At 45.5% G+C, this 13204-nt stretch overlaps 1 protein-coding gene and 1 long non-coding RNA gene across 2 annotated transcripts in view; one reads left to right on the plus strand and one right to left on the minus strand.

Annotated features, from left to right (window-relative positions):
• Positions 1 to 9743, plus strand: part of LOC104914543 — a 24194-nt gene extending 14451 nt beyond the window's left edge. The window contains exons 2-3 of the long non-coding RNA XR_796059.3: positions 6288 to 6368; positions 8908 to 9743. This is a non-coding gene — a long non-coding RNA (uncharacterized LOC104914543). The remainder of the gene's footprint in view (positions 1 to 6287; positions 6369 to 8907) is intronic.
• Positions 1 to 13204, minus strand: part of LOC100547603 (acidic mammalian chitinase-like) — a 27294-nt gene that overhangs the window by 10806 nt on the left and 3284 nt on the right. The window contains exon 2 of the mRNA XM_010724411.2: positions 1496 to 1499. The gene's annotated coding sequence lies outside the window, so the exon portion shown is untranslated. The remainder of the gene's footprint in view (positions 1 to 1495; positions 1500 to 13204) is intronic.

The raw sequence follows: 13204 nt of genomic DNA on the forward strand, positions 1-13204 counted from the left end.
TGTCTGCCCAGAGGCGGCAGGTGCTGCCAAACCAAGGTGCTTTACAAGGTTTTGGTCTCCTTGGCTGGAGGTCAGAGAGGTGAGACTGAGTAGAGCTTGGACCTACAGCAGTGCAGGACTCAGGAGCTCACAGCTGTTGGCAGGTGATTGCTTGGGATCCAGGGGGACTTTTTGGTCTGAATTCTCTGTTGCACATGCCACTTCCCCTGCTGTGAGCCGTAGCTTTATTCATGTTAAGATGATGTGAAGGTGGTTCAAAGTGATTTCAAGGCGGTTGCCAAGACTTGCTGCAATGGGAGCCCTGAAAATGCCCACAGAGTTGTCCATGTACTTGTTCTGAAACTATGCAACTGCCTTAAAAGCTCATTTGGCTGCAGACGTGGAGTACGGAGGAATGAGATGAGATATGGTGGATGATTGAAGCGCTTTGCCAGGGTGAGGTATGGCACTGGCACAGCCTTGCACCCACCCACTGTGAGGTTTTTCTAACAGGTGACTGCCAACCAACTCTCTGACGAGTGCTGTATTCCAGGAAGGCCTTAACCATGTTGTCCATGTTAACTCTGGGGTACCCAAGGCAGTGCTTTGGATATGTTTTGTTCTACTTGCCCTTGCTACTGAGATTAAGCTTTTTGTTCTGAATTCTCTGTTGCTCGAGCCTGTTGTGACTTCGTGGAAGTGGAGTGGGCTTCCTGTTGACCATCAGTAAAGCCAAAGCAAGTCAACTTGTGCTGAGCAGTTCTCTCACTTATTCTTGGGACTGTTGTTGGAAAGAAGGTGGACCGAATGCTGTAACAAAATGCCTTCAATGGTGAGTGCACTGCTGGCCTGAAAAGTAAACCTTTGATGGTACATTGCTAGGATAATTTCCTTTGAAGAAAAGCATTATTTCTTGGAGGCCACACACTTGGAGAGAGTGCCCAGGGACAGTGCATTAATCAGGATGTATTAATACAACTTTACTTTTGTCGTAGAGGACTTTAGATTACTATATGAGCAAACAGTCACTGCTGTCACTTCTATGTTCAGCCTTTTTTCTCTTCAACTGCCATTAAGTTCCTATCTCTGGAGCATTTTCTCTTTCATGTCTTTTTACAAATCGATGATACGAAAAATAGGAAGCGTTTCACAAGAGTATGTATGTCTTCACTTGAAGCTCATTTGCTGAAAGGACCTGATGAAGAGAGAATTAATGGTAGGAAAGAAGACGTAGAGCTTAACTCTTTCAGCCTGGTTGCCAAATTCTTTCATTCTTCCTTCATCTCTTGGGAGAGTCAGTTGACCCTACACATGAAATCTCTCAATTAGGCTGGGAACAAAAAAATAAAAAACAGCAAGCATTGCATGAATGAGATCATGACTATGAACATTTTGTGTGAAGAACTCTGAAAGTGTTAGAAATGATCCGTCCCTATCCTTAAGGCACAGTAAACTTTTTCTTTCAAACCTGTGCTCTGTACTTGGCTGGTTTGTACTTTCTGATGTGCCCTGCAAGATCTGTAGGGGAACCTCATTTCCTTATGAGGTGGAAACTTTGACTCTTCTGAATAATCTGCACGCTCTCACTTTGCATGCATACAGTACAGCCTAGTCTGAGAACAGCAGCATTTGTTTTCAGGTCTTTCATTTTTATAAGTTAGCCTCAGAAAAGCTCTCACTCCCTAAGGATCACCTAATTCCATGAAAAAAGGAAAGGAGGAAATTGAGTTACAGAAAGAGGTTTCCTTTCACGTGCAGATTCTTGGTTTGCAATTAAGTGAAAGCACTGCAGGAGGCAACACACAAGCAAAATAAAGTGGCAGCATGTAGTTTTAAGTAAGGAAAGTGTCTTCTGGTTCACAAGAATCTTGCAAAGTTGGCACCTTAGTACTATCAGCAATTAATATATCCAACAGTAGGTGTCAATGTTGCTTGCTCTTCCTAGTCATATACATAGAGCACTTTTCTAGCAGTCTTCCGGTAACATGGCAAGCAGTGTGCTTGCAGATCAAAAAGCTTAATTGCTGCTTCTCTTTTTTTAGTTGTAAATAGAGATCTGAGATCAACAGACAAATGGAGTGCTTCATTCATGGTATAGAAAAGTAATATTGTTAAAGGCAAGTTTCATTTCAGTTCACTTATCCAGAGCTGTATTGCATGCATAAGATGTTAGAGAGAAACTATTAAACATTTATGTCCAAAGTCTAAACTAACCTTGAAACATGCTAGGAGCAATGATGTCTGCCATGGAAGGGTATCCCAGAGCCTCAGAAGGGAACTGATAAACCTACATTTTTTGGCTACCTCAAATGTCTAAATCACCTGCTTGTATCTCTAATAAATAATTTAGGCTCATCTTTTGTTTCTTCCACCTTTGTCTGCCTGCATAGTAAATACTTACTATGGGGGAAACTAGGCCTGACTGCTCAGATTAAAGACTGACTGAATTCCCATATTCCATGTTATATGTCTGCTATCTTTTTGACACGCCTAATTTTATTCAAGTGGCTTCAGGTGAAGCTCACCTAAATTGTGTATCCTTGGCATATGACCCTCATTAACTGCTACGCTAAGACTTCAAACCATCGCAGATGAGTTTACGGATCCCAACCCGTTCCTTTCTATTGGACACTTTTTTGCTATGGAGCAACCCCTGGTTTTCACACTGCCACGACATAGAACAAAGCAGTCACACTGGATTATTCATTTCAGTGATAAGCGTTACAGTACTTATTACAGCAGTTCAGCAGGTTCTCCAAAGAACTGCCTGTTTTTGCTCAAAGCTCTATATACTTGATAAGCATTCTATCGTGAAGATCAGAGCAATTTTATCTACTTCTTCCTAGAAAACAAGGCCTAAATAAAGCCATCTCCTTCCCAGATGTAGTAAGCAGCTTCAGACTCCTACCCAGGGGTTGGTCCATTTGGAGTTCAGCTCATGCTTTGGGGTCTGTAAAGAGGAGTGTGCTTCCTGATGCCAGTGCGTGTCAATGACCAGCACCTTGGCCCTGCCTCTGCTGTGCCGTGTCAAATATCAAAGTTTTGGGAGTGTCGAAAAGCAAGCACAACAAAATCAACAACCAGTGTGTGCATAAGTGCTTGAAATAAGAAGTAACCCCTTGTTTCCACTTTGCTAAAAGTGAGGGAGATTTTGTTCTATGATTAGGACAGCTTGACTCAAGGCTGTTTTTATTTCTCAAAAGGTTTTAGCTCTAGCTTTTTTTTAGCATAACCTTGCTATCTTGGCAAGTCTTCCTGCTTGATGTGGTTTATAATCTAAGAGAGGGATATCAGTGCATCACTGACTGCTCCACTGAGTTGTGCTGCTTCCAGTCCCCAGTCCAAGAGCTGTTAGGGGATACCTGATCTCCTTTCTTGCTTTGGTTTCTGCTTTAGATAGAGTCTGATCACTTTGGACTCTAATGGGATTAAGATGGAGTAGGACTGTGGGCAGGGGAATAAAGAGACTGCATGATGTAACTCCATTAGAGGTTCATCTAAAAGAGATGAACCTGTCTGGGTTCTTTTCTCAAGAGCCTTCATCCATATTGCTGGTTCCTCAATAGCTTAGCAGCTTTTTATATCTGAGCTCTTTTTGAAGGACACTGAGTTCCCTGGAAAAACTGTCTCCTTCTCTCTAAGAGTCTGGCCCCACATCCAGTTGGTATATGTACCCTTGCTTAAGTTACTGCCACTATAATCCAGTGCCTGTAAATGGAGTCATGAAAAAGGATCTCTGCTGCCTCCAGGTCGTGTAACCTCTGTAGGTGTCCTTCACTGTGCAGCCCACTGAGCTGATGGTGGCTGGAGCAACAGTACCCCATGCAACAAGGAGATAGCTGGAATGCCTAAAATCTCTTTCTGTCCTACTAAACAGATCATTTGGTATAGCTGAAAGACTCCTGTTGCTGTAAGAACTATCCTGTGGCATGTCCAGGCCAAAGAGCCAGCAGTGCTGCCTGCAGTGTGATGTCATCTGTCCAGGAGCACAGGTAGTACAAGAAATGCCTGATATTAATTCTTGTTCAGATTCGCAGCAAGAAATTAGGAGCTTTCAAGATCCTCAAATTCTCTTCTCCAAAAGATAATTGTACCACGTAGGCTTTGGGCAGGAACATGGCACAGACAGGAGTCTTTGCTTATATAGGGTAGTCAGGAGAGCTGTATCTCTTTGATACTTATGAAAACAATTCATTTGTTTAAAGATCTCTATTCTTACACCTGGTTTCCCCAGTACTAACTCCTTGTTCCTGAGTCTGTTCTGCTTCACACCATCTTTCTCTGGCATTTGATTTCCCTCCTCTCTGCAGCTCATTGACTGGAACTAAAGAACTGCTGACTTTCAGATACCAACCATTCCCTGGCTCCGCAGGGGAAATTCCTCCCTTCTGCATGTACATTCCCAGAAATACAACCCTGACTCAGTGTGATTACAAAATGCTGCAGCCATTTCCCAAGCTACTTCAACAGATTGTCATCGTTTATCCACCTTTTGTCCCTATGTATGTCTTATTAGGACCTTGAAGCGTCCTTTTCATGAAGAATTAGATGTAATATTGCAATAGGACATTACATATTTTTTCCTTACATCACAGCTTTTCTCTTTCCTTTCTGTCTGTTGGCTCTAAATAGCTGTAATTAGGCACTGTAAACACACCCTTAGCTTCTCTGATGTTAGGAAACACTCAAGCGTGATTTCTGCCAGTCCTGTTCCTTAAATAAATCTTGACTCTGCACTGTGAGCATCTGCCTGATTTTCCCAGGTGGCCAGGACTGAGGGGATGGGTTCACCAGCTCTCTGTGGTGGTGGTTAACCCCAGTGAATAATAGGGTGCTATCTGCATGTAGGAATGGGCAGCAGAGCTGGATCCTGACGCCTATCCCTGTCTGAGTTCCAAGAACAATTTTGTGTTCTGTCTGCCAGTAAGAACAGGCCTTCAGAAGTGGGTGTATGTGCATGTGATACAGATCCACAGGCTGCTTGCTTAAATATCTATGCCCAAATGCAGCTGTGTGCAGGTGAGTAAAACACACTGAAAAAGGGTATATGCATGAATGAATATGCACATGGGTGTTATTTTAGCTATGGACATATCACATGAAGAACGCTTTGTTTTAGCTATTCTGGATTTTTCTTTCTCTATTTTTATGCAATTTATGTCACATGTTATTTATAGTGTGATCTTTTGAAATTTGGATTTATTAAAGCATATGATCTGAAAAATCCACTTAAGATTGACAGTGCATATTGGAGCCTAATCTATTACAATTTATTATTTTTATATATATATATATATGTCATCACTAAGCATGCAGATCTTAAACTTCTTACAGTCAGGATTGGAAGGTCCCATCAGGTTGCTCCATGTAACATGACCTATTTTCCCCATCTATCTATCTCACCCATCAATCCCCATTGTCTGCAAGGAAAGGACCAGCTGTGACTAGCTGAGAGCACTGGGTACTGCCATCGCCAAGCAGAGGTCTGAAGTACAGACATCATCTTGCATTTGTGACCACATTCAGGAGGTCTTATCCCTAAGAATGAATTATAACAAGGCCTCAGGAAGTTCCTTTTGGACTTGGTTTTGCTCTGAACCCTTCAGAGAAGGCTTTGCTCCCACAGCAGCATCCCATTTAATTACTTATTAAGCTCTTTTTCTGGTAGACGACATCCGCCCATTTCCAAGTAATCCTTGCTCACAAGCTCAATAACCTCAGCCATCTGCATAGGTAAGAGAGATAAGTTTGCCATTAAACATTTACAGGACATAACAACAGAGCACTGAAGCAACAGTCGCTGGGACAACCCGGGCGGACAGACGGTGTGGGTGTGTGGGGGGCTGACCCCCATCCTCCAACTGCCATGCTGCAACTGAAAGAGAAAAATGTCTCTATGCCTAAGCGCAGGGTATGTGGGCCATCAGGCACCAGGAAAGGGTGTTTGCTCCTCTCAAATTCATGAGTGTTTTTATGACATTAGCGTGATAAAGGCTTTTAAAATAATTCAATAGCACTTAGGGCCCTAGAAATTCTAGCAACCAAACCTTTAAATACATTCTCTACTTAAGCAGCTCTAACTGCCCTTTAACTTCAAAGGCTTAAAACAGTTTAGAAGTCAGTCTGACCCCTTTGTTCAGGTTTCTCCAACAGGGTGAAATGTGTCCTTAATTCTAGACAGAGATATTATCTACATCCCTGCACTTCATCAGATACTGTCCTTGTTTTGAAAGAACAGTTTTGTTTCAACATACTGCCAGGATGGGGTTTTATCTCACAGAGTGACTTTGCCCTTTTTCCCATTCAAGGTTTCAGTCTCTGGAGCAGCAGAGAGAACATCTTTAGCTAATATACTACATTCCCTGAACTGCAACTAACGCCAACAAAGGGTAAGTTTTTGCCTGTTCATGAAAACATTAATGATTCTATGATGATTCTATGAAAACTAAGGGGCTTACCACTATTCCACTCATTATTATTATTATTATTATTATTATTATTTTGTAATGAAGCCAAAGCATTCACAACCTTTTAAGAAATCTCAGGATATAGGGGTAGGATTGGCAGATAACTGCTTTTAGGAGTGAAGAGTACAGGAGGCCACAAAAAGGGCAGAGGTCTCTCCTCTGCTCCCTCAGAGCCAAGGAAAAATACCAACAACGAAAGCAGAAAGCCTATGAGCTGTGAGCAAACTTCTCAAGGCAGCAGGGCACCAGGCAGGCCTGCTGACACAGGCACAGTATTGGGCCATTCTCACCAATTCCTGAACATGCAGACATGAACTCAACTCCATAAAATGGAAGCAATCCAAACACAGACACAGCCCTGACAGCAGGTTTAACTCCAGTGTGGGACATGATCCAAAATCTCTTGTGCAGTCAACACACCAGAGGGACAGGATGCCATCCTGAGGGACCTAGACAGGCTTGAGCAATGGGCCAAGGTGAAGCTTATGAGGTTCAACAAATCCAAATGCGAGGTCTTGCACCTGAGTCGAGGCAAACCTCACTACCAATACAAGCTGGGGGATGAAAGGATGGAGCACAGCCCATCAAAATGTGTCAAAAAATACCTGGGGGTACTGGTGGATAGCAGCTGGACATGAGCCAGCACTGTGCCCTCCCAGCCCAGAAAGCCAACTGCATCCTGGGTGCATCCAAAGCAGTGCTGCCAGCAGGGCCAGGGACTTGATCCTGCCCTTCTGCTCTGCACTGAGACTTCACTTGGAGCACTGCGTCCACATGTGGAGTCCTCAGTACAGAGGTGCTGGAGCTACAAAAATAATCAGAGGGATGGAACACCTCTCCTGCAAGGACAGGCTGAGGGGTGGGGCTGTGCTGCCTGGAGAAGACAAGGCTGTGAGATGACCTGACAGTGGCCTTTCAATATCTAAATGGGAGCTACAGGAAGAAGGGAACAGACTCTTTAGCAGGGTCTGTGATGACAGAACAAGGGAAAATGGCTTCAAGCTCAAAGAGGGGAGATTTAGGTTGGATGTAAGGAAAAAGTCTTTTATGGTCAAAGTGGTAAGGCACTGGAACAGACTGCCTAGAGATGCAGTTGATTCCCCATCCCTGGAGGCTTTCAAGGCGAGGCTGGATCAAGCCCTGGCACTGCAGGGGAGTTGGACTAGATGACTTTTAAAGGTCCCAAACTCTGAGGATTCCCCCCAGGAGGTGGGAGCGCAGGGCTGGGCTGGGTGCTGCGCCGCGCTGCGCCGCGTGGTGGCGCCATAAACCCTCGTGGGCGCGCAGCTCGGCTGCGGGACCGACAGAAATGCGGTGCATTGCCGCCCATAGCCGCTCCTTTCCCGGAACTCATTAATATATGCTAATATACCTCTGGGCATGCGTGATCTCATTTAGAGTGGGCGTACGCCTACTTAATTTATCCCCGTTTTTCCACTATTAATTTCATCACTGAGACTTTTGGCTGACCTTTAGCTGTTTTTCCCTGATTTGGCAAATTCCCATTGCTTGTTAGGCTACTTCCAAAACAATATATGTGAAATCTGAGGAAAATGTCATTGCACCTCATGAAATGCAAAGATAAGTAGTCTATTGTGACTTCAGTGCTTTTTGTGAAGTAGAATTAAGAGAAAACAAGGGTGTTCACACACCAAGTAAAGTTCAAATGGAAAGTTTTAGAATTAGTACTCGTTGATTCCTTTTGGTAAACTAATCTATAGGTCCTTAGACTAAAATACTGATCCCTGTTGCTAGACAAACCAGCCTGAATGAGTATGAAGTTAGTTCAGAGCTGGCTCAGGAGGGAAACACTTTGAGCTCTCCCATTTCTTCCTCATGGGGTTTGAGGTGGTGATGAGATGGGGGACTGAGCCCATGGGCACCAATGAAAGATGGCTGCTTTCTGTTAGCTGAAGGCTTCAGGAGGCTCCTGGCCCCAGTGCAAACCAGTTCGGTGTATAATTCAGTAAATAATTCTGAATATTGCAGACATGAGAGAAAACCCAGGTAAGCAGAAGACTGGCTAACTTGAAAGCAGTAAAAGTGAAATTCATCAAAGGAGCTGCCAATTATTTACTTCACTCAGGGACATGCTGCAGGGAAGGAAGCATTAGGTTTCTAGCGTGTGAATACGCTTCTGCTGGCTAGCCTGCTCAGCAGGGCGTGGGAAAGCTGGAGCAGAGCACTGTCCTGGGCTTAGTGCTGTGTTCCTGCCTTTTCCTGGGCACTCCTGGGGCAGCTCTACTGCGGAGGGAGGCTTGAAAGGCTACCAGCTGTTTGGAGTTTTTTTGATTGGTTGGTCAGGTTTTTTGGGGGGTTGGGGGTGGAGAAGGAAGTGGTAGAAGCATCTGTCTCAAAATACTCGGTTCACACAGCAGTCATTTCTCCTCGTTGATCAGACATGGGGAGAGATGTGTGATGGGGCTTCCCTTTGATTTGTGACCCTTTGTTTTTCCCCCAGGGAAGTGAACACACCCACGTCCCGTGCAGGACGCAGCAGTCGTGCTGTGCAGGCCCAAGCTGATACATCTGTGCCGCTTCTCCTTTCCTTCCTAACTTACAGGCTGGATGCAGTCACCCTTTCAGGCACCAGGGCACCCTGAACATGCTTCTCACAGGCAGCTGTCTTCTTGTGCCAAACGTGTACAATCTGCCAGCACCACAACGCCGCGAGCCGCGCACTGCTGGCAGCAACACGGCAGGTTTGGGAGGCTGTTACAGAGCTTTTGTTACCAAGGAAGGGCCGTGCAGGCTCTCCTTCTTTGGAAGCGTGGCTCTGCTCCACATCCCCACTGCGCTCGGTGCGGAGGTGCTGCGAGGCTGTCTCCTACGTCACATGTTTTCAAGAAGCTCTCGCCAGCTTCCTGCTGGGGAGCTGATCCTGCTGACGTGTGCAGACCAGGCCACGTCAGGCACGGCCAGGAAGGGAAATAAAGTCCTTTTTTGGGTGCAGATTAGAGCAAAATCTATTGGCTTGAACAGAGGGGAGGGCTGAGATTCACGAACAGCTGGGCTCTGTCAGTAATTTAGCACAGAGAGCTTAAACAATGTCCAGGATAAACACATGCCTGGACTGGCAGACCTCCCTCTTTTTCTCAGCTCAGCACAATATTTTTCTTTCTCTTTTAAAAATGTTGTTTCAGTGCTGATAATTAATTTGAGTGGAATGTTTTTCCAGAGTTATATTTAGATTTTCGTCTCTGATAGCACTCCCCCATTCCAGCTTCTCTGACAGAGCTGTAACACCGTGCTTTATGAAATGAAAACAATTATGCCCCTTCCACAGAATTTAGCAGTTTCATGTCCCAAGGCAGCACCTGAACTGGGGCAGTTTGGGAGATTCAGAAAGGTGGTGTATTGTGGGAAGGACCAGTGTGGTAGAACTGAACTTTCAGCTTCAGTCTGGGGGCTTCCAGGTGCCCAAAGAAGGGGAAACAAAACAGCCCGAGAGGATGCTTGAAGTGGTGTGTTGTTCCTAGTGGGTTAGATGCATGCACACACATTTGGCAATTTGGGCATCGACAGCATTTCTCTAAGACAGACTTAGGTCAGATCCTCACCTGACTGCTGCTTAGCTTCGGGAAAACTCCAAGCTAGATGCAAAATCCATAGCAAGGCACCTTCTCCGGCACACCCGTCCTACCTGCCTGGCAAGGCTTTGCTGCTCTGCCTTCCCTCCACTTCTGGCATGGCTGCACGCTGCAAAGTTCCTTTCATGTGGGCGCCTGTGCGATAAGACAGCTCTGCTCTGTGCCTACATGGCGTAGTTTGAAAAAAAAAAAAATAAATCAGGCAACCAAGGTTACAGAGCTACGAGGAGGAGATAGTTAATCTGAGAACAGCTTTCTACCCATGCATAAACACCCTGGAATGAAAGACAATTACAGTGCTGCGATTGTGGAATCGGCTGCTCAGCTGGAAAGCCCCTTTCCACCCCCCCAGCCCAACGCAGGGTTCTGCCTGCTTTAATGTGTGTTGCCATAAGCCAGGGTTACACCCAGGTTTCTAATCTTATCGGGGCAGTGGGAGAAACCTGCTCAGCAGGGTCACAGGGCAAGAGGCACTGTGGGTCCAGCAGGAGTACTTCTGTTTTTCTCATGTTGGTCAAGACTTGGTCAGAATCTTTTCTATCCCACGTGTGATGCCTTCGCATAGTTAAAGCTGCATAAAGTGTAATTAGGCAGACCCCTGTAATTAAGATGATTATGTAAGGTAAGCACCCCACAGAGTAATTGTGGTCAATTTTTAGCATACCCAGGGGCAGTTATAGGGCCCAAAGTGGCCCTTCAAATGATTTACCTGCTCACATGTCTCTAAAGCACTCACCTTAGGTGTGTCTCAGGTGACATCTTTGAAGTGGACTTTATTGTTGTGCTCCTGCTGGGAGACAGCTGGCTGGAGAAGTACCTTTTTTTTCTTCAGTCTTTCAATAAAAAAGAGGAGTTCTGTGTCTTGTCTGTATTCTGACGCAGCCTGAAACTGAGACCCGAGATGTGAGCGACCCAGATTCAGACGTGACCTGCCAGAAGGCAGCCTTGACTTGGAGCACTCTCATTCACAGGTGCATTGTGGGTTGCTGTAGGCAGAGGCTCACTTGCTCGTTGTCCTCCACTGTTTTTCATGAGAAATTCCACTCTGGTTCTGAGAAATGTTCCCAATAAGATGGTGCTAATACGAACACACTTCCTTTATGTGTTTTGTTCTCAGTGAAAGGACACATTGATTCTGCTGCAAATACCATGAGACTCCTTGTTCTTTGGAGACAAAAGGCAACTTTCTGCTCTCTTTCAGCTTTTTGCTGTGTTCTTGAAACCATTTTATCCCTTCTGTGCCTGGAGATGGACCTCTGCTCAATCAGCAAAATGCCTGAGGCAAACCAGATCCTACCCTGCACCTCAGCTCTGAATATGGAGTCACTCTCTTCTCATCCAGGGACACAGGAGCCAGGATCTGGCTACAGTTGCTGAATATCAATCAGTACCAGTCTTGATACAACCCAGCAGGGAAGGACACTATTAAGATTCAGAAGTTGTAGGAAGTTGTAGGTTGGAAAAATATTGCCTCATTTTCCCTTTCCCACTTTCCAGGAAGAGCCCATCTTTCTGCATGTGTGCTTTGAGGAAGGGGCATCAAGAGCAGGAATGGTCTCTGGGAAGCAGCAGAGATGCCTGCAGGGCACGTTTGCTCTTGGGCTGGACCAGACCCCCCCTCTAGTTTGCCAGCAACGCATCCAGGATGTTTCCTAATGCATGTTTTCCAAGCTACATAGTGCTGGGTCCTTCCCTTTATGAAAGCAAAACTGAGAGGGCTCTGTGAATGCATTCTGGAACAATGCAGAAAACACTGAGATACCAGCGTGTGCTGCTACAATGTCCTGCTCCTCTGGCCCACTGGGCCCTGTGTTCTGCAATGTCCATCTAAGGAAGCTTCAAGGATGTCAGTGAATTCACATTTTGTAGCATCTAAAAGGCTTAAAATCATACCACCTCTTGTCTCTCATTGACCTCCTTTATTCATTTTCTCTGATTGTTTTAGCTGACACCTGTTTCAGACCTTAACTTGACATGTTTTCAGATTTCTTCTTAGTGACAACCTTTTTTAAATTAAAAGCTCAGCCCTTGCAGGAGGAGAAGAAAAGCTTCCAAACATGAGTAGTCTTGTGATAAGATCTGCACTGGCAATTTTGAGCTGAAATTTATGATGGTAGAACAGAACAGTTTGAGCACAATGTGGCCTTGCTAGAAAGAGGGAAAACAGTCACTTATGGCAGAAAAACACATACATCTGCTGAGCGGAGGCTCTCCTGGGCGCTGGAGCAGGCAGGGTGAAGGGTGCATTGGTTATTATTAGCTGCTTTGTATTGTAAAGAGGGACTTCGGTTGCCTGGTCTCTGCAAAAGCTGCTTTGCTGAAGAGTACTCTTGAGAACAAGGGAGTGGAAGGCAGGAATTTCAGCCCCTTTTAAGGTCTGTTTACTCTTCAGCCTCTGCAGATCTCAAGGGCATGTGTATGAGGCAAATCTAAAATGGTTATCATGGGGAGAGCTGGGGGCACAGGAGGGAGCAGAGATCCCTGGAGCCATCAGCCAGGAGTTAATGGAAACATTTCCCTGCTCCACGGGGCCATTGCTGTACTGAGTATCCATGGTGTGTGCCAAGAATGGCTCTTCTGCGGGGATCATAGCACAACACTGCTGTGCCTCATGTGTTCATAGGGCTTGTAGCTACTGGAAAACTGCAAGGTGACTTTTCCCTCTCTTTTTGAAGACTAAGGAGAATGTGGCTCCCCTACTGATTGAGGTGGGTGTTCTGGAAATGGGGGATGCTGAGAAGGCGGAGATACTGAATGCCTTCTTTGCTTCTGTCTTCAGTGAAAAAGCTCTCCCTTGGGAATCCCAGACCCTGGAGGTTAGTGAGAGGGTCTGGGGAATGGAAGACTTCCCTTTAGTCAGGGAAGAGGTGGTCCGAGGGCGCCTAGGCAACACCAATATTCATAAATCCATGGGATCTGATGGGATGCATCCATTGGTTCTGAGGGAGCTGGTGGAGGTGATTGCTGAACCGCTCTCTGTCATCTTTGAGAGGTCTTGGAGAATGGGGGAGGTGCCTGAAGACTGGAGGATAGCCAGTGTCACTCTGGTCTTCAAAAAGGGCAAGAAGGAAAATCCAGATAATTACAGGCCAGTCAGCCTCACCTCTGTCCCTGGAAAGGTGAAGGAACAGTTTGTGCTGGATGCCTTCTCCAGACAACTGGAAGAAA

The sequence above is a fragment of the Meleagris gallopavo genome, chromosome 28, assembly GCF_000146605.3.
Source record: "Meleagris gallopavo isolate NT-WF06-2002-E0010 breed Aviagen turkey brand Nicholas breeding stock chromosome 28, Turkey_5.1, whole genome shotgun sequence".
NCBI classification, from domain to species: Eukaryota; Metazoa; Chordata; class Aves; order Galliformes; family Phasianidae; genus Meleagris; species Meleagris gallopavo.